This window comes from Rhinolophus sinicus, linkage group LG01, assembly GCF_036562045.2.
Source record: "Rhinolophus sinicus isolate RSC01 linkage group LG01, ASM3656204v1, whole genome shotgun sequence".
NCBI lineage: Eukaryota > Metazoa > Chordata > Mammalia > Chiroptera > Rhinolophidae > Rhinolophus > Rhinolophus sinicus.
The window spans coordinates 51,334,613-51,360,714 of NC_133751.1; the positions used below are offsets into that span (position 1 = coordinate 51,334,613).

Sequence of the window (26,102 nt, forward strand, 5' to 3'; positions counted from 1 at the left end):
TCACTTATTCTTTTCTTTAGATTTCACATATAAGTGAGATCATATGGTATTTGTCTTTCTCTGTCTGACTTATTTCATTTAACATAATGTTCTCTAGGTCCACCCATGTCGTTGCAAATGGTAAGATTTCTTTCTTCTTTATGGCTGAGTAATACTCCATTGTATAAATGTACCACAGTTTCTTAATCCAGTCATGTACCGATGGGCATTTTGGTTGTTTCCATATCTTGGCTATTGTGTATAGTGCTGCAATAAATATAGGAGTGCATAAAGTTTTTTGAATTAGAGTTTTTGATTTCTCTGGATAGATACCTAGGAGTGGAATTGCTGGCTCATAAGGTAGTTCCATTTTCAGATTTTTGAGATACCTCCATACTGTTTTCCATAGTGGCTGCACCAATCTGCAATCCCACCAACAGTGTGCAAGGGTTCCCTTTTCTCCACATCCAGGCCAACACTTGTTTTGTGTTGATTTATTGAGGATAGCCATTTTGACTGGGGTGAGGTGTTATCTCATTGTGGTTTTTATTTGCATTACTCTAATGATTAGTGAGTTTGAGCATTTTTTCATATGTCTGTTTGCCGTCTGTATGTCCTTTTTAGAAAAATGTCTCTTCATGTCCTCTGCCCATTTTTTAATTGGGTTGTTTATTTTTTTGGAGTTGAGTTGAGTGAGTTTTTTATAAATTTGTGATATTACCCCCTTATCAGATATATCATTGGCAAATAATCTTTTCCCATTTAGTAGGGTCCCTTTTTGTTTTATTGATGGTTTCCTTTGCTGTGAAAAAACTTTTTAGTTTGATGTAATCCCACATGTTTATTTTTTCTCTTACTTCCTTTGCGTGAGGAGATATATCAGTAAAAATCTTACTGCGGGTAATGTCTGTGAAGTTTCTTCCTATATTTTCTTCGAGGAATTTTATGGTTTCAGATCTTACATTTAAATTTTTAAGGCATTTTGGATTTATTTTTGTATATGGTATAAGGAGGTGGTCCAGCTTCATTTTTTTGCATGTGTCTGTCCAGGTCTCCCAGCACCATTTATTGCATAGACTGTCTTTACCCCACTGTACATTCTTTCTTCCATTGTCGTAGATTAAATGGCCATATAAGCATGGATTTATTTCTGGACTCTCTATTCTGTTCCATTGATCTATGTGTCTGCTTCTATGCCAATACCATGCTGTTTTGATTACTGTAGCCTTGTAGTATAATTTGATGTCAGGTATTGTTATACCTCCCACTTTGTTCTTATTTCTCAAGATTGCTGAGGCTATCCTGGGTCTTTTATAGTCCCATATAAATTTTAGGATTATATGTTCTATTTCTGTGAAAAACATCATTAGTAGTTTGACAGGAATTACGTTGAATATGTATATTGCCTTAGGCAGTATGGACATTTTAACTATATTAATTCTTCCTATCCATGAACATGGTATGTGTTTCCATCTATTTGTATCTTCTTTCATTTCTTTCTTCAGTGTCTTATAATTTTCTGAGTACAGATCTTTTACTTCTTTGGTTAAATTTATTCCCTGGTATTTTATAGTCTTTGGAGCAATTGTAAATGGGATTTTTTTTTTTTAAATTTCTCCTTCTGATGTTTTATTATTGGTATATCCAAATGCAACTGATTTCTGAATATTAATTTTGTATGCTGGTACTTTACTAAATTCATCTATCAGCTCTAATAGTTTCTTGGTGGAGTCTTTAGGGTTATCTATATATAGTATCATATCATCTGCATATAATGACAATTTTACTTCCTCCTTACCGATTTGGATGCCTTTTATTTCTTTTTCTTTTCTGATTGCTGTGGCTAGAACTTCCAGCACTATGGAAGTGGAGAAAGTGGGCAACCTTGCCTTGTTCCTGATCTTAGGGGGAATGGTTTTAGCTTTTCCCCATTGAGTATGATGTTAGCTGTGGGTTTATCATATATGGCCTTTATTATATTGAGATATGATCCCTCTATTCCCACTTTCTTAAGGGTTTTTATCATAAATGGCTGCTGGATTTTATCAAATGCTTTTTCTGCATCTATCAATTTGATCATGTTATGATTTTTATTTTTCATTTTGTTAATGTGGTGTATCACATTAATTGATTTCCGGATGTTGAACCACCCTTGTATACCAGGGATGAATCCCACTTGATCATGGTGTAGGATCTTTTTAATGTATTGCTGAATTCTGTTCGCTAATATTTTGTTGAGGATTTTTTCATCTATGTTCATTAGAGATATCGGCCTGTAGTTTTCTTTTCTTTGTGGTGTCTTTGTCTGATTTTGGGATCAGAGCGATAATGGCCTCGTAAAAAGTGTTTGGGAGCCTTCCCTCCTTCTGGATTTTTTGGACCAGTTTGAGGAGAATAGGTGATAATTCTTTTTGAACGTTTTGTAAAATTCACCTGTAAAGCCATCTGGTCCAGGGCTTTTGTTTGTTGGGAGATTGTTGATTACTGATTCAATTTCCTGGTGGTAATCAGTCTATTCAGGTTTTCTGTTTCTTCTTGAGTTAGCCTTGGAAGGTTGTATGCCTCTAGAAAATTGTCCATTTCTTCCAGATTGTCAAATTTGTTGGCATATAGTTGCTCATAGTAATTTCTTAAATTTTTTGTATTTCTGAGGTGTCTGTTGTCACTTCTCCTCTTTCATTTCTGATTTTATTAATTTGGGTCCTCTCTCTCATTTTTTTAATGAGTCTGGCTAAAGGTTTGTCAATTTTTGTTTATCTTCTCTAAGAACCAACTCTTGGATTCATTGATCTTTTGTATTGTTTTTCTGGTTTCTATTTCATTTATTTCCACTCTGATCTTTATTATCTCCTTCCTTGTACTCCCTTTGGGCTTATTTTGCTGTTTTTTTCCCAGATCCCTTAAGTGTGAAGATAAACTGTTGATTAGTGATTTTTCTTGTTTCTTTAGGTAGGCCTGCAATGCTATGAATTTCCCTCTTAGGACTGCTTTAACTGCATCCCATAGATTTTGGGTCATCGTGTTTTCATTTTCGTTTGTCTCGAGATATCTTTTGATTTCTTCCTTGATCTCCTGGTTGACCCATTCATTATTTAGTAACATGTTATTCAGCCTCCATGAATTGGTGTGTCTTCCAGTTTTTTTCCTGTAGTTCATTTCTAATTTCATAGCACTGTGGTCAGAGAAGACAATTGGTATGATTTCAATTTTCTTAAATTTATCAAGACTTGTTTTGTGGCCTAACATATGGTCTATCTTGGAAAATGTTCCATGTGCGCTTGAGAAGAACGTGTATTCTGCAGCTTTGGGGTGAAATGCTCTGAAAATATCGATTAAATCCAAGTGGTCCAATGAACCATTTAAGGCTGTTGTTTCCATATTGATTTTGTGTCTGGAAGACCTGTCCCTTGTTGTCATAGGTGTGTTGAAGTCCCCTACTATGATAGTGTTACTGTTGATCTCTGTCTTTATATCAGTCAATATCTGTTTTATATATTTAGGTGCTCCTATGTTGGGTGCATAGATGTTTACTAGGGTTATGTCCTCTTGTCGGATTGATCCCTTTATTATTGTATAGTGCCCATCTTTGTCTTTTAATATGTTCTTCATTTTAAAGTCTATTTTGTCATATATAAGTATTGCAACTCCTGCTGTTTTCTCATTTCCATTTGCATGAAATATCTTACTCCAACCCTTCACTTTCAGCCTGTGTGTGTCTTTTGATCTGAGGTGAGTCTATTGTATACAGCATATACAAGGGTGTTGTTTCTTATCCACTCAGCCACCCTATGTCTTTTGATTGGAGCATTTAATCCATTTACATTTAAAGTGATTATTGACAGGTACATAGTTATCACCATTTTTAAATTTGTAGTTAGATTGTTTTCATCTTTCTTCTATTTACAGAAGTCCTTTCAGTATTTCTTGCAATGCTGGCTTGGTGCTAATAAATTCCTTTAGCTTATTCTTTTCTGGGAAGCTCTTTATCTCTCCATCAACTTTAAATGATAGCCTTGTTGGACAAAGCAATCTAGGTTGTAGGCCTTTGTTTTCCATCACTTTGAGTATCTCCTCCTGGCCCTCAATGTTTCTGTACAAAAGTCATTTGATAGTCTTATGGGAGTTCCCTTGTATGTAACCCTCTGTCTTTCTCTTGCTGCTTTTAGGATTCTCTCTTTGTCTTTAAGCTTTGCCATTTTAACTATAATGTGTCTTGGTGTGGATCTGTTTCGGTTTGTCCTGGTTGGAACTCTCTGCACTTCCTGGGCTTGTATGTTGGTTTCCTACATCAGGTTAGGGAAGTTTTCAGACATTATTACTACAAATATGTTCTCAATCCCTTTCTTCCTCTCTTCACCTTCTCGTATTCCTATGATGTGCATGTTGTTGCGCTTGATGTTATCCCAGCGGTCTCTTAAACCATCTTCATTGTTTTTCATTCTTTTTTCTTTCTGTTGTTCTGTTTGGGTGACCTCTGCTAACTTATCTTCTAAGTCGCTGATTCGATCCTCTGCTTCATCTAACCTGCTGTTAATTCCTTCAAGTGAGTTCTTTATTTCAGTAATTGTGTTCTTTAGTTCTAACTGGTTGTTCATTATGATTTCTACATCCTTCTTTATGTTGTCTCTAAGCTCCTTAAACATTCTTATCATCAGTGTTCTGAACTCTGTCTCTGATAGGTTAGTTACCTCTGTTTAATTTAGTTCCATTTCTGGAGGTTTCTTCTGTTCTTTTATTTGGGACATGTTTCTTTGTTTCCCCATTCTGGCTGACTCTCTGTGTTTGCTTCGATGTATTAGGTAGATCCCCTAGAGTTCTTAGTTCTTGCTGGGTTATCTTATGTAGTATGTATCCTTTATATTTGACTTGCACTACTTCATTCTTCTCCTCTGCGTGTGTTCCAGAGGTGACTCTTGCATTGTGTATATTGTCCTGTTAAAGGAGATCTTTAATTGCTTTTCGCTTGTGAGTAGGTGGGGTTAACTCCTAGGCTGACTAGTTGTGAGACTTGGCTCTGCCCACCGTAGGGTGTTCTGTTGCGTGAGGGTTGACCACTTAAATGTGGTTTGGCCTCTATGGGCTCTTGTGCCTGTAGAGAATTCCCTCTGGGTGTGTCACTTGTAGGTCAAACCCGGTAGTACTTTGGTTTGGTCTGGAGTTGGCCTCTGGATTTGTTGAATCTTGTGCCTCTTAAGCTGGGCCCTGGTAGTGGAATTTCGGAACAAAGCAAGTCACCAAGCACAACAACAACAACAAAGAAAAAATCAAATACATTCACATGTAAAAACAACCGACAAGCCACACTCAACACAGGCAAAGATATCAAAGATATAAAGACAAAACAAAACCAAAAACAACAAAAAGAAGTAGCGCCAGTCTTGGCTTAAGCCCGCCAAGTAATCTGCAGGTTGTTCTCTGCTGTACCAAAGAGTCCTCTGCGTATTGTGCAGGCAGAGCCGGTCACCTTGTGCCCAGAGTGACGTTGGGACTGCAGATTTAGATGCGTGGGGCTGAGAGGTCTGGATGGTCTGGATCAGTGCAGTTTCTGCCCTTGCCTGCACTGATGCGCACTAAGAGTAGCACCACCAGCCCTGTGTCCAGTTCTCCTGAGTCTTAGGGCACTTCTTTCGTGTGGGTGTTTATGTATGTGTGTGTGGTGGGTGGGAGATTTCTGAGCTGCTGAAAGCCCAGAGCTGTGTCTGCCCCTTACTGCTGATCCCTGGGTTTGCCTCCGCAGTTGTAATTGCCCTGCCCTAGGCAGGCTAGAAAGGGTGGAGCCTGGGGATGGAGGGGTCTTCTCTCTACCAGCCCAGCCATGTCACACTCCTCCCACAGGCCAGAAAAGGTGGTGGCTGGGGGTGGAGGAGTCTCTTCTCTCCTAGCCCAGCAAAAATCACACGCTTTCCAGACTCTTGCCTGGGTCAGAGCTGCACGCTGGTCTTCCCGGAGCCTGAGCACTAAGGCTCCCCTGTGATCTGACACAACTCCTCAGTTCAGGGGCCAGTTTAAATCTCTGGAAGGGCGGGGGTAGGATTGGAAGAGTGGGAGGAGGGGCCCAGGTATGGAGTTTGTGTCCTTTGTCCAACCTAGGGCCCAACAGGCTGCCCCCTCGGCAGTAGAGATCAGCTGTGGGACGCAGGGAAAGAGCCCACCTCCTGGCTTTTGTGTTCACTGTTCCGTCCTGGGATCCCCTGTGTCTCTGCAGCTGCGGATGCCGGTCGCGTTTCCACCGCTGCAGATGCGGGCTGCATCCCCACATCTGCAGATGTGGGGCTGCATCTCCACTCTGCTCCCTTCCCTCTTCCGCTGCTCGCCCAGTTTGCCCACCTTCAAGTAATCCTTGCACGAGTCTCTGAGGTGTTCTGTGTGATGAGCAGAGAGTCCTTTGATGGGTTATAGATGTCCTGTTTGTGATAAGATCCAGAGGAGAACTCAAAAAGTGCACGCTGCAGTCGCCATTCCTATGACGTCCTATTTTTAACCTTTTAAACCGCAATTACTTTTGCACCAACCTGATAAATGCTCCTTTTGACCATTGGTTCTGCCACTGATCCTTCTTATCCCTCTCCCTCTGTCCTTTCCTCACTCCCTTTCCCTTCTTCCTCCAACAAACATTATTGAGCATTTATCTCATTCAGAGTTAAGATGGAATTATTACTAATGGAGTATTTGAATGTTCTTAAAATGGTTTTATGGTAAGGGGACCTGGAGGTTATGCTACTCCTCTGTGGCAAACACCTCTTTACCCTACAAGGTTCTCATTGGAAACTTGAAACATTGTTATATATGAAAAAATGTTGAGGGCAAGCAAATTACCTAAGCAAATTACCTGGTACAGAGTTGGCTCCCTTATTTCCGATTTTGGGGACTGGATGATGCCATTCATTCGAACAGGCTATACTGAAGGAAGCTCCACTTTATGTGGGTATGGAATAGAATAGGAGTTATTTTAGCTTTTCAGATTTGAGAGTTTTGCAAATGAATTGCTGACTGTTCAAGGCTGGCGTTTAGAAGAAAGGTCAGGGCTAGTGTTGGGAACTGTCAGAATGTAATGAAAGCATAGCAGTAGATGTGATGGCTCCCATGAACTTTTGAAGAAAGAGAAAAAAAAACCAACAAAAAAAAAACCTTATTCTTTCCTTTCTCCTAGAGTTTAGTATCTATCTCAAGTTCCATTCATGCTGATAGCCCTGGCTGATCGCTCCTAATCTAGGCAATGCCCACCATTCTCTGGACTCCTTTTGTCATTTAATTATGTGTTCATCCAGAACACATGCATATTTGCTAAAGTTGGAATGGAGGTGACACGATACACTGTAACCCATATTTATTTAGAAATTAGTAGATCTGTTCAGACTTTGTTATTTACTATTTGTGTGATTGATTGATTGACTGATTTTCGTTCAACATCCAATTCTAAGTCTATAAAATGAAGCTAATAATGTTGTCTACTCTGTCTATTTCACAGTGTTGGCGTTCACTTTTTGACTACGATAATGGATGTGAAAGCTCCTTAAAAGGACTCTTTAAATAAATCACCCTTTTCCATATTTACATGGAGTAATTACGATGTTTGTTTGTTTTTACTCTCCAGGAGATAAAGTCTAAGCTTCTTTGAATTTATATCCACTTTTTCTTTCCTAGGTTCTCAGTTTCTAAACAATGAATGCTATTTATGTTAGATGTACATATGCATGATTTATAATTGGGGTCTTATTTCTTCTTTTGTTTCTTTTGGGGGTTGTTATTATAGCCTTTTTTTAAAAGAGTTTTTCCTGGTAGTTACTGGGATGCTAATTTCTGAAAGAGTTTCTTCTTTGACTTGCTTGGTCTCCTCTGTTGTGTCTTACCCTCTGCACATGTGCCATCCTCCCACCATCTAGGGTCTCCTGATACTCTTAGTATTTCCCATCAGTGATGATGCAGTATTTCCATTGAACTTAAAACTGTAGGTACTATGGTTCAATTGCCTCATAGAACAGTAAGGCCCAGAGAGGGTTTATGTATAAGTATTTGGTTCAAGTCAATATGGGTGCTGATTTATAAACGAAGCTCATTCTGTGCTTTCCACTGAGCCTTACTAATATTTAGCTTCTTCTCACGATTTAGAATTTTGGTGTTCGTGTTTTTAGTTTTTAGGATGAAATTACTGACTTTTGTTGTACATTAAAATATTATGAGGATTCTATTTTTGAATCTAATTCCATTCTACTTTGGCTCAAATTGCACTCTCTTTTTACCCTGTTGTGGCACATTTGTTCCTAGACATAATTAGGGATGATACCAGGTAGAAAATATTTTGCCATGGAAAATTTATTTTGCAGAAAATTTAGTATGCTTGTGTTATCATGCTGAATGTAGACCGTATGGACACATAGAATCCATTTTAATTGATTTTTTTTTGGTAAATATTTTTCTCAATTTTCTCTACTTTCTTCTCACCTCTTCACCATGGATTGCTACAAATAGATATACATTTTACTTAATAAAATGTATTTTCTTTACCAGGCAAGATGCTTTATATCTTGAAACTGCAATTCAGGAGCAGCTCTTGCCATCAAGGAGCTTTGCATCTGGTAGAAGAGACAGACATTTTCACAGGAATTCTAACACTGGCTAAGCTAGGATACTTTCAACATTAAAGGCACAAAAGTATGTATTAAAATTGTGTGAGAAGAAAAGATTACACTTGAGTGGGGGCTCTCAGGAAGTTGCTAGTGTACTAATTTTTCATTGTATATTTAACCCTAAATTCTTTCTTTCTGTCAAGTTGATTTTTCTTTTGTATTGAAAATTTTCCCTGGTTTCTGCCTCACCTTAACTCCTAGTCCTTCAATTTTTATTTTATCATGATTTGAATAATAGCAAAGCAGAATAAAAGATGTATTTCACCTTTTTTTCAGAAGGTGGAAAAAAAAGGTTTTGAGGGATGATTGATGATCTCAATGTTTAGAAAATCATAATGTTTAGAAATTAGGAAGAAGGGACTGTACTATATTAGGAAGTAGGAAACTATCTCACCAATTACTGGAAGTGGTTGCTCAGACTCTTGGAAAGTGTGTCTTCAATAAACAAGGCTTAAATCGTAGTGCGTGGGTATGCACACACACATGCATGCAAGCATGCACATGCACAGTCTCTCTGCCTTATTAACCATTTATTCTTGACTGTCTTTTATTTGATGATTTCTTTTACTTTGTTCCATTCTAAATATTACCTCCACTGGGACCTAATTAGAACTCCTCAAAATTCAAAGAACATTGGAATATGTGTGGGCCCCAAATGTTATCGTTAGGCATTGCAGAATATTAGAAACTAATTATGATTATCCATTGTGTATATAGGTATCTAAACACCTCGTCTTCCAATTTTTTTCCAGTTTGCAGTGAAAAAAGTGAAGGAAATAGTTCTCATTAACTTTGAATTTTGAAGGAATTTTCTCCCCTAGAGTGATAATACTGCCAGTCGAGACTTCGTAGGTTCTAAAGTAAATGTGCAAAGCCAAAGTTTAACTTTGTATTAAGTTAATGCTTAACCTAGCACTAAAATTGCTTTATGACTTTAGGGGGAAACGGCTATTGTAGAAAAGACATAGTTTGATGCCGCTACTCTTTTGAATAGCCATATTTAGAAAAGAAGTTTAATCCAAACTCCAGCACATCAAAGGGTTTGGAGGAGTTTTAAAGCCCTTGCTCTCTCAGAGCAATAATTGAACATTGCTATTTTCATGTACTTATTTATAATATATAAAAATATTTAAATGACTTAAGAGTTGGTTTGCCCTTAGGAAGATGACAACACAAAATGCTATGTAGTTAGAAATACTGCCTCTCAAGTCTGGAGAGCTGGGTTCTAGTCCCAGTGCTGCCTGGGACTTGATCTGTGGGCCTTTGAAATGTCAGTTCACATGCTTTAGCCTCTCCACCTCCTCACCCCTCCCCGTCCTTTAATAACAAAAAAATCGCAAATCTTAGATCTGGAAGACACCTAAAAATTGGTCCCAGCATTTAAAAAAAAAATTATATAAATAATGTTGCAACATGTGTCAAGCTCAGAACGTTTAGTTGAAAAAAGCGTCACCCACCCATATTCCACCACCTAGATACAGGGGCAGTCTATCATATTTGTGTAGTATTCCCTTCTAATCTTTAGCTAATTGAGTAATTTAATGTGGTGCTCTATATCACTTGGCTTAATTCATTAAGCATTTTCTATATTGTGCATATTTTTGAATGATTACAATTTTAATATCTATTTAATATTTCATTGAGTGGTTATACCATATCTTAATCATTTCATTATTTTTACATATTGCTATGATTAAAAATTTTTGTATAAATGTAACTTAGTCCATCAAAATTCTTGAACATGATGTCCGAGGTTTGAGATATCAGGGTCAGAGGTTAACATTTTATGGTTATTAAAATCCATTGATGACTTGTGTTCTAAAAGGGGTGTTTGTGTAACTTTGTAGCAGGAATGTGCAAGTCAGTATTTCTCAATTGTGCCAGCCTTAGATAATGTTGTTTTTCTGGTAGTAGCATTTCTTTGGTTATTGTGAGGTTAAACATGTCTCCTCACGTCTCATTTCCAGTTACATTTTGTATATGGCATTTGAAAATGAATACTTTGCAATCTTTGGGAAACTCTTCACAACAAAATGAAGAGTAAATATTTTAATGAGAATTGTGCATGGCTTGTATAAAGAGGTTCTAGAATTTTTTTGAATCACATAAAGGACCCCTTGAATAAATTGAAAGACATACCTTATGGAAACATAAAGGGAGTTAAGTAGTTATTCTCCCCTCTGTTTCATGTAATCTCAGGATAACTCTCAATTGTTGTTGAATCTTAACAACAAAAAAATCTAAAATTGTTTTGATAAAAAACAGGAAAAATAGCCAAGAGAAATTTGAAAAACAATAGTCATGAGGAACCAGCTGGCCAGATGCTAAAGCACGTTGTAAAGTAACCCTAATTGAAATGGTGACATGTTGGTCATGGAGATCATTGCAGTTACAAACCCCACCCAGAAACAAACCAACTGTATGTGGAACTGAATATGCAATAAAGAGACCACCTCAAAACATTCTGGAAAGCAAGGATTATTCTAATGGCATTGGATTAATAGGTAGACACTAATGAAAAAGAGGTATAGCATGAAAATATATCAAAACATATCCTGATATGAATGAAAGGCCATATTAGGGGAAAACAAACAAACAAACAAAAACTAGCAAAAAGCTTAAGAAAAAGAACAGATTTATTATATCCGTAATAATTTGAAACAATGACATTTTTTTAGTTTAGAACTGGAGCTTGCAAATTTTTTAGTAGTGGACCAGGTAGTCAATATTTTAGGCTTTGAAGGCCAGATGGTCTCTGTCACTACCTCTCGACTCTGCCATTCTAATACCAAAGCAGCTATAGATGAGTTCTACATCTAATAAGTAGAGAGCACGTCTGTCTGTGAGAAGAAACATAATATTGTGAGGGCCAGTCTCCCCACACATCTAATCCCAAAGTGAATTTTATGTCTTTTAACTTTTTGCCAAACTGTGTGTGATAACGAGTATCTCACTGCTGTTTTAATTTGCATGTCCCTGACTATTATGGACGTTGTGTATGTATGTACCCTATTTTTATATATTTCTTTCTTTTTGCTATATTTGTTTCCTATGGAGGTCTCCTCTCCAGTGAATCACCGCGAGAGTTAATGGATCTAGCTTATTTCAGCTCTTTGTCACCTGATGTCTCCAGGCGCTAGAGACCTCTATGGTAACTAGCCCCATGCAGACCAACAGGGCACCATTTTGCTCCATGAGTTCTAACTCTTCCTGTGACTTTGTACCCATGGGCGTGGGACTTAATTTTCAGCTTAGAACTTACCTGAGTCCTAGCCTGGCTGCTTGCCAGTAGACTGAAGATGGAGGACTGCTTTGCCTCTGTCAGTCCTGAGTGGTTTTGGCTGTGAGGCCCTACTATTTCGGCTGTTTCCACCTCCTTTACAGTTAGTTGTTGCCTGAATATTATCCGAGCCTGCCTATGCCCTTTAGGTCCTGACATTCAAATGGGGGCATGATCTGCCTTTGCATTTCTGTCCATCCAGGTGAGCAAACCTAGAGCTGTCCTCCCTCCAGTTGTGCTCCTTCAAAGAACTATTAGTAGTGTGTTTTATTCCTGTGTTATGACAGCTATTTCTGTTTTCCAAGCGATATGACTGAGAAAGTGGAGAAGTCACTTGCACACAGCCACCCCCAAATCCTTAGAGAACACACACTATGCGATTATTATAATGACTGAGGTGGACATGTCATTTTCTTGGTCCAGGGTCTCCATGTCCTTCAGGCTGCTTCTGCCCCTCCCTGTGGTCTTTCCATTGTTGTGCATACTACAGGAACTGAGACAATTATGACAGAGCTGAGCTGGTTTCTCTTCTCTTTTGGGCATCATTGCTTGTCACAATTCTGATCACCATTTCTTCCTCCACATTGTAAAATTGTAAAATCACTGCTATATTTATATTTCCTTTTGCTACCTTGGCTTGTGAAGGTACGAATGGCTATCATTCGTCACTTTCCTTTGAAATTCTGTTATCTATTTATCTACCAACTATTTACAATATGCTCTTGTGTCCTATATTTCACTTGCTCCTCATAAGCACCCATGAATTAAGTAGAGCAGGGCTTGCTGTGTCCATTCTACAGAAGAGGAAATGAAGGCCCAGCGATGCCTGGAAGGACCTGACAGAGCCACCTTTAGAGCTGGTACCAGAACTACCGTTAGATGAATGACCTTTTTTCTCCTGACATTCTTCTTCCTATCCACGAAACTGCTTCTCTTTTATGAGTTTCAGGGATTTTTCTTGTCTGAGACATGATGAAATTAGTGGTTTTTTTCCTGAGAGATCTAAGTATTTGCCTAATATTTCTTTCACTCTATGCTTGCTCTGAGTACTTTTAGAGAAGACAGTACATGCTAGATAGTCCCCTTTTCTTTAGTCAGGGAGGCAGACCTTTTCAAAGAAGACAGAGACCCTGAAGTTACTGTATTTGTTCTCTGGTATTCTTAACCACTACAACTGTGAGGTTGGATTCTCCTCCCTGTGGCTGTCCAGCTGTAGGCTGCCACAATGCATAACATTTGGGGGTCACTGATTTTTGTTCCTATTTTAACTATATGAGGTTTGTGTGTTATGTGACCTTTGTGTTCTGACCTTCAGATTTAAGGAACTGGAAATTTAGGAAGTTTTTTTCAGGACTTGAATCCAAGTAAATTCCCTCATGAGCACAAAGACTCATAGAGTTGTGGAATGTTAACGTTTAAAGGGACTTTCATCCATCCAGCCCCTTTGATAAGAAAATATGGCCAGTTAGTGTTGGAGCTGAGGCTACAATGCAGAGTTGAGATTATCTTCCTACTAACTTGCTCCCTGTCACTTAGTACCTCCCCTGTTGTAGTATGCCTCTTCCCACCAGCCTGGGGGCTCTGAGAGGGTGGTGCTGGGTCTGCTCTGTGCACGGCTCTGCTCCCTTCTGATGATCGGAGCACTTTGCATAGGCACTCGGGATTTGCTTGTGCGATGATGATTTGAACCCGTCTCTTGTTGCTAATATGAACCATTGAAGTTTAAAAATGCTGAGGGGAGTTTAAGTCAGCAGTTATTATGGGAAACAAACCACTCTAGATAGTTTCAACAGAAAGGATTTAATACGTAATGTTAGTTACTTTGAAAACAAGCAAACAAAAAATGGAAGGGTTATCTAGCGGAGGCTTAAGGCTGAGCTTTTAGTAACACATCCCAGAACAACGCAAAGTTGCTATGTTTTCCACAAGCAGGATAGCAGAGAATTGTGAGGCTACCACAGAACTGTTGAGTTTTAGAATATAGCACCGTACCTGTGAGCCAGAGATGAAGAAGCCATAATCGGGAAGATGGTGACTGGACCCAGAGACCTGGAGTCCAGCTACTCCCCCTGCTGCAGCTACTCCCTCTGCTGCAGCTACTCCCTCTGCTGCAGCTACTTCTGGAAAACCAGAAAGTGCTGAAGACTGAATGTGGGAGTGTGGATGCAGAACAGGCCCTCGTCTCCATGGCCATGCTTCCAGCAGAAAACAAGCTGAAGTAGCAGGGACATGGCCTCCAATTTACTTTTCTCTGCCAAATATCAAGCCAGTACATACATTTTGCAAGGCAGCCTCCGCGCTATGGCAACGTTGAATACCGGTGCCCCGTATCTAACAGAGTAAGGGTTATGGTTTTCACATTTTGGGAATGTTTTTCATAAGGCTCTGTGTGTAGTAGATTCTAAATTGAGGATGGATTTACAATTATGTTCTATTAGATCTCTCTTAGTCAGTGCACTTAATTATATAACAGAAAGGAATGCAACAGCTCTACTTTAGGGAATTCCTTAGGGGAATTCCTATTTATCAGAAAAAATGCCATAAGGAGGGAAGGTCCTGAGCTGAGAGAGTATTCTAAACTGTTTTGGTTTCAAACATCTTGGAAAGTACTACATGGAGACCTGCAGTATTATGATATAATAGTGCTTACCATGTCTGGGGGGAGTTCCATCTTTGCCAATGGCTGTCAACTTTCCATCTTGTATGTTCTCCCCCTCCCCTGCCCCTGCGGAATATACTTTTAGCATTTGCAATGGAAATCAATTAAGCTAGTTTATTTAAAATGAATTAAATGGACATATAGCCTGTGGGCCTACATTGAATTATTTTGACTTCATCTCCCTTAACTCGTGCAATCTCTATTTAGAAATGTAAATCAATTATAAGTAAATCTCCTCCGCCTTTACTCTTGTACCCTAGTGAATGAATTTGCACATTTTATTTCTGTTTCTTGTCCACTCCCTTAGTTTTCTGTTCCAAATTAAGAATCACGCAAACCTGTTGTCCTACTTGAAACCAAGTAGACATGATAAAATCACTGGTAATATTGATGGGGTAGGAGGCAGAAATAGGCAGGTGGTAAAAGCATAATTGAAGTTAATAATCTGATTTTCTTAGGAAAGGTAGTATTCTTTGCTTTAGGAGAAAGAGGCTGAGTGAGGAGGGTAGTTGATACTAGGTGCTACTAGATTTCTGCTGTATCTTGCTTTATTCTACTCTTGCAGAATCATTCTGGTACATTCATCCTTTCCTACGGGGAAGCACACGCTTCGGAAGCAGGGAAGCTCCCAAAGCCTCCCCTGCTTCCCACTGCTAATTGCTCTGCCCTCTTCACAACTGCAGTCATAAACTCAGAGTGAGGGAGGTCTTTGGCCATTTGAAGCCAGTGGGAGAGGACCTGGCCGTATCAGGATTCTCTTGGATTCAGTGACCAAAACCTCATTATCACAGTGTTGTAAGTAAAGTGACTATATAAGCTATCATCTAAACTGGGACACTTTTGAGAGTGAAAAGGAACACTGTTAATAATTACACTGAAACAGCAGGCATGACTTGGTTGTATGGTCACCGTAATTTTGGCGAACAGTATTTGAAATGTGAATTAACATGATTTAAAAGTCGAACTTGACGCTTTATATTTTCAAATCCTTGGTTTACTTTCTCTTTTAATATAATAATTACATGAAGAGCACTGATAGGACAGACTCTGTATTAGGACTAAGAAAATAAAGGAAGCCACCATCTTTTTTCTTTACTTACCATCATTGTTGTAATATTTTAGAGCAGTAGGTTTTCAACATGCCTCATGGAAGGGCAAGGAGAGTATAATCAGCCCTCTGTATCCATGGATTCCACATCTGTGGAGTAAATCACCCATACATCGAAAATATTAAAATGGTGTATTGTTGCTGACACATACTATGTAGAGAAGCCGACAGTGGTTGCATCTTTTCGAACATGTACATTTTGTTTTTGGTTATTATTCCCTAAGTAATACAGTATAACAAGTATTTACAAAGTATTTACATTGCATTATGTATTATAAGTAATCTAGAGATGATTTAAAGTGTACAGGAGGATGTGCGTAGGTTATATGCAAATACTAGGCCGTTTTATGTAAGGGATTTGAGCATCCGTGGATTTTGGTATCTGAGCGTGGTCTTGGAACCAATCCCCCTAAGAATGACTGTAATCTATTTTGTGCTTCCCCTGAAAATGAAATAAATTCTGCCAAAGGACGACTATTTAAATAAAGTCCAAGGAACTGTTTTATCAGTTCGTCTATTTTATTTTAGGGATTTTCTTAAAGATTTGGCATGAAGAAAATTTTTTGCTAAAGAAAAGTTTGAAAAGTATTGGTTTAAGATTTTAAATTTTACATTGTTCTTAAGATGTAAGACTAGTTGGAACAAAAAGGAAGAAATGGACTTTTAAAACTTGGAACACAGAAAATAATAAACTGAGTAGGAAACTTAAAACATTGTTTTAAATATCTGGAGGGCTGTCATATATAAGAGGACTTGTGGTTCCAGGGGGCAAAGTAGGACAGATGGGTGGTTTTTATGGGAATAAAGGTTTCAGCTACACATAACTTTCTAGCAGTTTCAACTTTCTGCCATGGAAGGGGCTGCCTTGTGAGGTAATGAGTTCCTGGTCATTGGATATGTACAAGCAAATGTACAGATGGTGGGTAAGTTTTAACGTAAGGTCCACATTAGAAGAAATATCTTCATTAACAATTTCATACGTCTTAGATACTGAGCTTCTCTGTTGGTGAATGTTGTGTCTTTAGCTACTACCTCAAAAATGTCTACCGTGTGTGTGTGTGTGTGTGTGTGTGTGTGTGAGATTTCCCAAGAATATTTGCCAGTTCAGTACATTTTTCACACATTGCAGTGTCTTTTTTACATGGTGGCCAATGATTGATAAAAAATATGCAGAAGGCACAACACCCATACTCTCATCGAGAGAAATTTAAAAGGGAATAACATTCACTTATGTCATTCTGAAACTTATCCGAAACAGCTTGGCTCGTTTTTACTCAGCTGCCATTGGTCAATGTGTCTGCAGTTTTTGTCTCTGTTTCAAAATCTTGAAATAAAAGTGGAACAATTGCCAACATGACTTATGAAAAAAATCACCAGTTGAAAATGGTTTTAATTGTTTTGCTATTAAATGTGAAATTGCAAAACTAGCTTCTCTTACATAATTTGAATTTATAACACATTCTAATGAGAAGCCTGTCTGTTTTTCAGACCATTTAAAATACTGAGAAAATTTTCCAGGTTCTTGGATTAGTATTAAACAAAACTTTTTTATTTCAGAGCATATACTGCTTGAAGTTGAATCTCTTATTTTCTAAAACTGTATCTCATGGTCCTTGAAGGTTGAAAATTTGTATCTCTCTTTCCTCCCTTTTTATTTTTCCAATATCTAGAAAAATATGTAATTTAGCAATATTATTATACTTTAACCTTAGGATGAAGTAGATTTTGGGTTTATCAGAAATTTAGTATGGGAATTAAGTACTAGAGAAACAAAGATTGAATTGGAAACTTTAATAATAATATTATTATATAAATTCAATAACATTAATTCAAATTGTAGTGTCCATACTCTATGTAAAAACTCTAAGCTAGTTTACAACCAGTAGTTGTGACAATAGGATACAAATGGCACAGTTGACAGGTTATATAGTTTTGTGAGCAATATAATGTTCAGAAGCCTGATGTATAATAGTTAACTCAATGTCTTGTTGCTATGATTACTCTTAGCAGATTATGTGACCTGAATAAACATTGCTTCTGCGTCACATGTAGTATATTGTCAGATGTAAATATGGCCTGAGATTTGTCAATAGTGGACTCATATTCATTGAGGACAGAATTAAATATTTCTGCTTTTGCAAGTTATATCTAAAATAGAATTATTTTTTATTATCCTATTTACTCTGATTGGAGTACCAAAGTGATTTGTAATAAAGGAGAATACAAACAAAATTATTAAAAATTCAAATCAATTAAAACACCCCTCAAGTGCTAGTAAAATCCAATGACCTATCTAATGGGCACAACAGACTTGCAAAAATATAACTAAAACACAATGTTTATGTGCTTTAATACAAGTTTCAACAAGCTGTCAAGAGAATGCAGACAAGTGAGCAGTAATTAATTTGTGGATCTACCCACTTAGTGGTGGGTTTGGAATGAGAAGATTTCAGATATTACCAAAGAGATTGCCAAGATTCATTAAAGATGATATTGGTGATTTTTCCCCGGCATCATTTTTTATCCTAGTGCAGGGGCAAGATACAAACAGGAATTTAAACCCTTATGCGTCAGACACTCGGAATCTTATCTTTGTAAATCCAGATTTGAACTTTTAAAAGTAAATTCATGAGCTCAGAGGATTCAAGGTATTGTTTGACCCTTTCTCTCAGTCTTGAACAGAAAAATCTGTTGTTAGAATCAGACACAAGAAACCGCCTTAAGAATACATTTCTTGAAAGCACAGGATACTCCACAAACTAGCCATACGATTATAAAGCATAACATGTCACTGCAAGAGGGGATTTTGGAGATCATTTTCTTAATGCTTATTATTTTAGAGCTGAAGAACTGAGGCCCAGAGAAGGTAAACATTTTCTTGCTCACTTAGCCAAGTAGAAGCATTGCTATTAAATGTGATCCAGAGTGCAAGGTTGGGGTCACATGACTTCTATTCTAATTTTTAACGGCTTGGTTGCTGGCTCTTTTGGAAGAGAAATTCCTTACTCCTTATCCATTCCAGTGACTTTTACCCACTCTTTTTAGTTGTCATCCAGCAATCAGTAGAATTACTAGTTTGTTTAGTGAAACTTTTCCACTGCACACACTTTTTGGAAGAACAACTGAGTTTGAATCCAGCCTCTGATATGCGCTAGCTGCTGTGTTAAGCTAGCTGCACTTCAGCTTCTCTAAATATTGGTTCTGAATATTCAAATTAGAAGGAACAAATTAATTTTTAAGATTTTTCCCAGTTGGGGCTCTGTGAACTCTTAGCCATTGAATAGCCTGTCCCAGTTGTTGGCATCCATGTCTGTTTTTTTCCATGACTAATGGGATTTGTGGCCAAAAGACCAGTTAGTCAGTAATTGGTTTGGTTCCATTCTCAATTTCTTGTGAGAGTCCTGGTCTTCGGGTGATATCGTTTGCCTGTCAGGACTGAGTGTTCCCTTTTCATGTGACATTCTGCATCTGACAGGAAAGTGCAGTGTGGAGGGATGTCTCTGTCCTGCCTCCCTTCTTTATGGGAGACAAATGTTTACTTGTTCGGACTGATGCTTCTTTCTCTTATTGCTTCTTAGTTTGCTTGGGACCTACAAATGCAGTTGGCGACCAACATTGTTGCCGGTATTAACGATTCTGCCTTTAACTTGTATCATATTAACGTTGTGCAAGGCAAGTTGGCATTTAATGTGTTGATTCCTACCCTACCTATCTTCACTCTATATTCCCTGGTCAGTGGGACTCCTAGGAGTTAAGACACTTTTGTAAGAAAACTCTGCTCACTCAACTTACAGACTTGTAGGAAGAATCATGGAGCATGAGAGTTGGAAGGAATGGTAGCAGGAATCTAATCTTTAGTTTACAGATTGGGGGAGATACTGAGGCTCAGGAGGTCTAGGGTCTCAAGTCACAGAGCCAATTGGTGGCTGAGCTAGGAATTGTACCCAAGTCCCCAGCATCTAAGAACGTCCAAGGCTTTTTCCAGTATTTCCAACTGTCTCTCAGATAGTCTATATAAAGGTTTGGCATTTCTGTGGAGTTGTTCTCTAGTCACCCTTCTGAGTAATGCCAGCTGTCCATGTAGAAAGTGGGGCACTTAGCCAGTGCTGGGCCAAAGCTGCCTATAAAGAGAAGTTGAGTGAGTGCATTGACATTTTCAGCCCATGGCAGATACTGTTCTGCCCTTCTGGCTCTCATCTGACCTGATGCTTCAGTGCAAGAGTGATTACATTTGCTGTTCGACTAACAATTGTGTGTAATTTTCAGCCTGCCTTATTTTTTAACGTTATCTTCCCACGCTTCCATCACGTGCCACAGCATATTTTCTTCATAATTACACTGGTAGGGACTTACCTACGTTGTTTGAAAAGGTTTGCCTAAAGTACATATTTATTTGTGCATAATAAATCTTGATTGATACCTTGGTAATCTCAGATCAATCTAAAACTCCCTCCCACAACGGGGAAGATTGAAGACTCAGGGAAACGGGTGACAAAGAAAAGAAAAAGAAGTAAAAGAAATAAAAAAGGAAGTTGTGCTTCCTCTCTGATGAGCTAAGAGAGTTGTAGATGAATTGGAATCGTCATGAACGACTTTTCTTTGTTTTGGGCTAGTTTTACAGTCAGGATCTTCCATAGAATCATATGAGTTTGTGAGCAGAGATGTCATTAGTACTCATCTAATCCCATCACCTCATTTTTAGAGGTGGACACTGTGATCCCAGGGAGAGCAAAGGTTGCACTCTGAGCTCATGGCATATCTAAGGCTGGAAGCTGAGTCTGAATTCAGAAGATCGGGTGTCCTCCAGCTGAATACCAAGGTGTAGCAAAGGATGGATAGCTGCAGCCTATGTAGGGAAGCACATCGTACCATTTAATACATTGTTAAGAGGGCAGCCTTGAAATTCTAGGAAGGTACTGACTTTCATATAGAGAGTAAAGATAGTGAAAAGCCTTCAAAGTAATAGGCAAGTGTTACTTGAATCTTCATTTCTTGTTTAAATGATGAAGCTATTGCTAAAGGCCATGAATCCTAAATTTTAGTCTGCCATCAACTACTTCTGATGTTTAAGTCACATAGCACCCCAGTCTATCAATTCTCCTACCACTGAAATAGTATCATTCATTTATTCAGCAAACATTGACCAAGAACCAGGCCTTGGATTAATTGCCAAGGGAGATTAAGGGACTAATACATCATGGTTTAAAGATTCACATAAATGCTCAAAGTTATTCTCTCCCTTTGAATCAGAATGTATACATATAGATTCCCAGATGAGCCTAGTGTACAGACAGTTTTGAAAGCCACTACTTCAACTTATAACACCTGGTGTTATATGATACCGTGTAATGGTTGGTTGTTTTTAAATTTCGATGATGTATGTAAATGTTTAAAGAAGAGTACAATATTGATTTTAGGAAAGAAAAAAACAACTTGAGCAACACTATTTAGTTCTATTTATATGGATGGTAGTGATGACACCCACATGCTATCTTTGGAGACACTTAGTATGTTTGTTAGTATTTAAAGTAACTTTACCTGTGGCCCTGTTTTCCCCCATAGAGGAAGAGTCTTGGTTACCCTATGGACTTTAGTAGTCTTTTGCATTCTGATTTTTGCGGTCAGACTATGGGCTTCATCAGTTTGTGATCTTGTGGCTCATGATGGTTAGGTTTGATGGAACATAATAGAGAAGATATTATGGCAGGTAAGATCCAGGAGCTCGGAATGGCGATAGGAGCAAAATCTACTGTTTTAATGGCTTCCTTTGGACCGCGGTGTTTTCCTTTTTCCTGCAAACACAAGGGTAGTACCACAGTGGAGACCATGGATTTGGGATAGAAGACCAATGCCTAAAGTTCACCTTTGATTTTTGAGCAAATCATTTAATTCTTAAAGCCTTAATTCCAGATCTGGTAAATGTGGATAATGATAATCCCACCTCATGTATAACAGCTAGGATGATTATGTGGCCATTAGAAAATTGCTAGGCATATAGGATGCCCTCACTAAACACCTGCTATTTACTGTCATTCTGTGACTTTCTTGTATTTACTGAACAGCTCGGAAGAGAAGACAGAAGGACAACAGAGAGGGTAATAACCAAAACTCCTTAGATTTCTCTTAATTGCTTTGCATTTGACTGTTATAGTTCTTATAAGATCAGTGTTTAAGGCCTCCCAGCTCTGATTCTTTTCAGCAATAGGCATCTTGCTTAGAGGAAAGCCATTTTTCTTGTTTTCCTCTCTTCTCATGGTGTTTGTGTATTTTCAGAGTCTCTGTGGAGATCTTCCCTTTCACTTCTTGCTTTCATGATGATTGTAAGCTTAGAGTGAAACTGATCTAGAACCAGAGGAAGTAAGTAAGAGCAGGGTAAGTTTTGGTCCAGCAAAACCAGCTCTCACCACTGCTTCTTGGTGTTTACGTTGGGTGTCTCTGTGAGAAGTTGAGAAACCCCAACTCACATATTCTAGTTCATCTGTTCCCTAAACTTGTGAGATTTCCTCAAACCCATTTATCAAAATTAAGGTCTGTAATTAAGATTTCAGAGAAAGAAAACACTATAGAATATTAGAGCTGATTGGGACTTTACAGACATTCGTTTTGCAAATGAGTATCTTCTTTTATTAAAGGTCACGCTGGCAAAAGCTGAGACTAGAACTGAGGCCACGGGGACTCTATGTCTGACTATTGTGTTTATTGCCTTCCTTGGATCCACCCTGCATGGATTAATTTTCTTTATATAGAGTTTTCACTGCTGTTAGATTCCTGTTCAAAGATCAGAGTTCTAGCTTCTTATTTCTCTGTCTAAGAACCTTAATACACAAGCTCATTTTATCTTCCAAACCTTTTAAACCCCAAGTATTCTTGAGTCCCTCATTTTAACACACACGATCTGCTCTCTGTCCCACGGAAATACCTTGTTTCTTCCTCAGTGTATTTCCAGGCATTATCCTTGTTGCTCCATTTATCTTTTAGAGCCACCCAACTTTCCAAGTCTTTGTTAAGGACTACCCCTGCCAAGCGTGTGCTGGCTCCTATGCCATATCCCAGGTCTTTTTTATTTATTGGTTTATTTTTTATGCTTTGTGTTTTTTCTTTTCACATATGTAAATATATTTCCCTCAGGTAGGCTTTAAGCATCTTGACTACAGGATGAGATTCTGATTTATCTGAATACAGGATGAGAATCTGATTCATCTGGAGCTCTAGTGCCAGACAAATAAATTTATTCATTTATTAAGTTAACAGACATTTTTATTGAGTGCCTATCATGTGTTAGGTCCTGGGATTAGAGAATGATAATTACTTACCCTCTCAAGGATTCAAGTGTTTAGTTTGGGATACAGGCAAGCAGAGAGGCAGAGTGATGTGTGATGAGTGTGCTGACAGTAGTATTCCAGGTGCTGTGGGAGTGTAATAAAAGGGGCTATAACTTGAACTGGAGGATACAGCACATGAATTATGTCTTTAAGGACTAGTAGAAAATGATGCTCAGGATCTAAATGATGCATCGTAGATGAGACATCTTTTTAAATTGAGTGTTAGCTTGGTTGCAAGGGAACCAAGATAAAACCCAAAGACCCAGCAGAATTTCCAACAGAATGTAAATGCTGAGAAATGACCTCAAAGGGAACATAAAACTGCTACAATTATAATAGAAGTTATGATTAAGATCTATTGTTTAAGAAAGTTTCGTATCTAGATGACTTTACATTGAATTCTGATAAACCTTTAAAGATCACATAATTCCAAGTCTCATCATTAAACTAGTACGAAGTGTCGAATAGGATGTAGAACCCATGTGAAACCCTAATAATGGTAAGTAAAACAAGTAGAGACAAAACACTATAGAGAAAAACAAGTAGTTGTGATTATATGTACACAAATTCTATATAAAATAGCATATTGAATTCATCAGTATATCAAAACACTACAACTGTATTTTTTTTTTTTTCTAGAAGTGCAGAGCAGGTTCAATATCTGGAAATCTAGCAACATGATTCATTACATTGCTAAATTAAGGGAGGGAAAAAGAGATGATTGTATCAGTGGATATTAAGGAGGGAGATGAAGAGATTCTAGAAAGGGATGAGTAACCAGGGAGATAAGCATTCCTTCACTCACTCATTCATGCATACATGTTTTTCTAAGGGCTTCCTAGTCAGACACTGTTCTGGTACCTGAGACCACTCAGGAGCTTCCAGCGTATTGGAGCAGTTAGGTAGGTGAATACATAACTTTTGTGTAGACTGCTATAAGTATGAAACAAGTACCAGAAAAGCCTGGAATTAAGCTACTAATTTTGGGGGGTGTTAGGGTAATGAGTTAGGGTAATGTTTATGGCATCAGAGACATGTGAGCCTCGTCAAAATTTAAAAAAAAAAAAAGGCTCGGTAGAAAGTAAAGGGAGGAAAATGGCATTGTAGGTGGTGGGCACAGCATGAGCAAGGGTTCAGGGTCCTGAAAATTCATTATAAATTCTGGGAATGGGGTCCCTGGACACTGTTGGCATGCAGAAGAATGATACGAAAATATCCTGTGAAGATTGTCTGCAAAAACATACTTGACCAGGTGCTGGCATTCTGAGGAGGTGGGGCCAGAAGTGCCTCCACAGGGAGGGCAGTGACGGTGTAATAGACGGTGCTGGGATAACTGAAAAGATGATGGAGTCAGTCAGTGAATTGCATATAGATGCTTAAGTTTGCATTTTTCATACTCTCCCAGAAGGATTCCACCATCAACTGCCAATGTAAGATTGCTCTGGAAAAGTGACTCTTTGTTTTAGAAATCCCTGCATCCTATATGAATCCAGTTTTTAAGATTTCTATTTTGGAAAAGCTTTAGATTTATAGACAAGTTGCAAGGATAATATTAACCCATTTTTAAGAGGTACAAGTAGCATTTATACTACAAATGTGCATAGTGCATTAAAATTTTCAAATCTTTATTTTATCCTACTTATTCCTTCCTTATATTCATGTTAGTCATGTTGAAAGCAGAACAAGACATTTTTATCCCCTTTTAATAGAAGACTGAGAATCAATTTCAGAAATCAAAAAGACAAATTAAACCAAAATTTGTATTTCTCAACCCTGAGAGATAGGCTGGGTTTTGGTATTTACTCATTTTTAAAAATAAGTTTCTCAAATGATTCTAATTGTCCAGCTAGCTTTTAAAACCATGAGTACGTCAGACATTCATAGTTATTTTTTCTGTATTGGTTTTGTTCTAGGCCTTGTAATGGTGGTTTAGGGATGTGTAAAATATGTTCCCTGCCCTTTCAAGGAACTCCCAGTTTAGTAAATGTATATGTATCCAGCACAAATGAATATGTGCACAGGGTAAAGGGAAGGAAGAGGAAAAGAAATGCCCTTTAACCAGACTGAAAAGCCAGTGTTGCCACTGGCTCCAGTAACAAAAGCCTCCTGATTCTCAGTTTAGAGTCCTCTCATTGGTCACCTCCTCCTCTTTTACTGAGAAAACTACATCACCAACAGTGGGAATAGCCCTGCACAGTAGACAATACATTTTAATATTGCTATCTCACTGGTTGCCATAAAAACTCTGAGGAGGAGTTGAGGAGGGCAGGGCTTTTGCCTTAATTTTGAGGGAGTGGAGGTCCCTGAGGCACCTGACAAGGACAGGAGGCTGCTCAAGGTTATGTCACTCATGCTGTGTGACGTGATGCTAACAGCCCGGCAACACTATGCCCCACCTCTCCCCTTCACTCCATCTCTCCATGGCCATGCCACGTGCTGAGGCTTATATTTTGTCCTGCATTTCCAGTGCTCTTTGTCTTTACAGACATCTGGAGATAATCATGTAGCCCCCTAAAGTAATTCAGTTTGATTAATAAATTACCAGGTAGATTTGGGGCTGCAGCGGGTACAGGGTGCCTTCCGGGCCTTCCCGCGCTGGAGAGCTCTTGCAATCAGGTCTGAAGAGCCCTCCTCAGCAGCATTCACAGAGGCTCAGCCCCAGCTTGCAGGCTGCCTGCAGTGGTGATTGGCTCACCTCAACATGCAAGATACCACTTTTCTTTCCTCACATAGTGTATTTTAATCTGATTAGAACAGCACAAGGGATGGGCCAGATGGTCCCCCTCCTAGTTAAGTTTTTCACAAAGGTCCAGTATGATATCAGCTCAGCATAGCTCCAGATGGGGCGTTTCTTTGTCAAGTGGGGCTAACCAGTGCATTTTGGGTATTGAATATTCTAGCCCCTGGCCACTAAATGCCAGCAGTTGTCCCAGGCATAGTGGCAAACAGTGTTCCCCTCCAATTTCAAAGAGCCCCTTGGTGGGGAGCAGAACTGCTCCTGCCAGAGGGACCATTTTAAAATATCCTGCCATGCACCTGTTATGTCCTTGTTTCAAGACTAAATTTTTGATGGTTCTTTAATACCTAAATAAATTTAAACTCCTCAAGCTTGCATGCAAAGCTGTTT

General features: G+C 38.5%; 1 protein-coding gene across 20 annotated transcripts in view; it reads left to right on the plus strand.

The window, feature by feature from the left end:
- Positions 1–26,102, plus strand: part of LPP (LIM domain containing preferred translocation partner in lipoma) — a 650,163-nt gene that overhangs the window by 195,353 nt on the left and 428,708 nt on the right. The gene's annotated exons all lie outside the window — the stretch shown is intronic.